Source organism: Palaemon carinicauda, chromosome 5 (assembly GCF_036898095.1).
Source record: "Palaemon carinicauda isolate YSFRI2023 chromosome 5, ASM3689809v2, whole genome shotgun sequence".
Classification (NCBI taxonomy): domain Eukaryota; kingdom Metazoa; phylum Arthropoda; class Malacostraca; order Decapoda; family Palaemonidae; genus Palaemon; species Palaemon carinicauda.
The window spans coordinates 41,126,900-41,129,399 of NC_090729.1; positions in this window are offsets into that span (position 1 = coordinate 41,126,900).

The following is a 2,500-nucleotide window of genomic DNA, read 5'->3' on the forward strand; positions in this document are numbered from 1 at the left end:
AAGGCCAAAACAGTAGTAATTTAAGGTTTATGCACCAAAGGGAGTGGTGATGGTGGTCTTGGGGATGTCTTTTGGGTTCATAGGCCCCTAATAGTACCCTTTCAGTAGGTCAAACTTGGAGAAAACCTTCGCTTCGTGCAGGTAGGAGGTCACGTCGTTGATTTTTGGGAGGGGGTAGTGATTCGCTTCCGTTTGCATCTTCGGGCGCCTGTAATCCCCACACATTTCTTCACATTTTGTTTTTGTTTTTCTGAAATCATCTGCATTGTACTTTTGTCTCCATGACATGTATCTAATAATAGAAGAAGAATATCTTTTCCTAAATACATTGGTAACATTAAATAACTATTGAAAAAGGTGTACTATTCCCACCTATTCGGAAAACCCGAGAGAGAGAGAGAGAGAGAGAGAGAGAGAGAGAGAGAGAGAGAGAGAGAGAGAGAGAGAGAGAGAGAGGAAACTCAATAGAATCCTTCTGATGAGGGAAGCATCAGAGACTAACCTCTTTAGTTAAAACCTTACTATTCAGACACTATTTGTGATTCTTCTGACATTTTGTAATCTTACTGTTACTCACATTAACTACAAGGTATTCTGCCTAAAATCGCATGTTCAATCAAAACAAAGATTTCAATTGAATTTACCAATCATGGAAAAATACCTTTCCCCAGAAATATACCAAATATCTTGGATGAATCGGCACAAGTGACATGAAAAGATTTTGATTTTATTATGGATTTAGTTTTTCTTAATCGTCTCACTATTCTTCTCCTTCTAGCTCAAGGGTTTCTATTTTCAAGACCGTTAAAAAACAATAAAAGGATGACAGCAGAAATTTTACATTTGAATTACACTTCTTAAATTAAACTATTTTCAGTTGTTATTCTTTGATATCTACTTTTTTCCTGCTTGTCTAATATCTCTCCATCTTTACGTGTTTGCTTGGTTCGGCTTATATGTTTATTTCATTCAGCCTAACTGTTTTTATCCTACATAAGTAACTGAAATCGCTTGTTAAAAAAAAAATTGAGATTAGCTGAGCAAATATGTCTAATTCATTAACTGATTGCCAGATATTTCGTTTTGTTACAACGATAATAACAATCTGATATCATTATATAGTTCTCGATCTCAGTTTATTTCAGTGTAACTATACACTGTTGAAAATGAAACCAATGACTGCATAATGAAGACTGCACTTAAAGCGTCATTGAAATAATATGAAAAATAATTTTATATATGTTTCAAGTAACTTCTCTTCGACCTCATTCATCAACGCTTAATAGGGTTGAGCGACGTCAAATGTTTGATATTCTCATAAAAAACATTTATCCTGTAGTTGATCTTGCAAAGGAAACACAGTTTGAACGAATGGTAATGATTACAGAACTTTATTGAGCTCAGACATTATTTGATACAAAAGTTTTCCATGAAAGATATTCGCACAGCCAGGTCTCTTTCAGAAAGTTTAAAGTTTGAATGTTTAAAGGTCAATCATGAATGGCAAAGACAAGGTAGAGTGACATTGCCCCATCAAGCAGAAACTCATCATATATACATATGATCAGCTTCAAAGCCGACTCTCCATTCATGCTAGGACCAAGGAGTGCCAGCTAATAGTTGCTGATGATTCAGTAGATAAATCTAAAAGTAACCTCAAAACCACAATGCTTAGGTGAGGTTGCAATGACAAATGGAACTAACGTGTTTGAGTGGAACTCGAATCCGAGGAGAGGAGGTTAGCAACAGGCCACCATATTCCTTAGAACGAGATCTTTCATGCTGCACCAAAACTTTTATATACATACACTGGACGCAGAGACCAAGAAAAACCTACTTCAATTACTATAGAGAGAAATGAGAACAACGAATTAATAAAAAAGAAAAAAATAGAAGAGCAAATTCTTGTGCGGAAGTGGACGGAAATCCCATTTAAAAAATAGCTCTCAAAATTCCGGCGCTTTGCAGGAATTTCCTTGAAAGCACATGTGAGGAACTTTGGGTAAAATGAAGTGTAAGTAAAACAAAATTACTTAGCAGTCATATATATATATATATATATATATATATATATATATATATATATATATATATATATATATATATATATATATATATATTTATATATATGCATATATATATATATATATATATATATATATATATATATATATATATATATATATATATGTATATATATATATTTATATATTCATATAAATATTTATATATATGTTTTTTCAAAAAGGCCCATAAAAGAAACACAGGAAATATGAATAAATCACACTATATTTCGGTCAATAAACATCGACCCTCTTCAGGATGTGAAGTAAAAGTAAGGATTACAGTGGAGAGTGACTGTTTATATATGAAAGCAAAAGGTTGTGTTCAATTGTTCTATAGTTGTTATAATTTCTGGAAGGATTAGCCAAATTTAATTACATCCAGGTGCGTGTTCTTATTGTTGAGCCGCTTGGAGGAAGTCTTGACCTCTGATGCA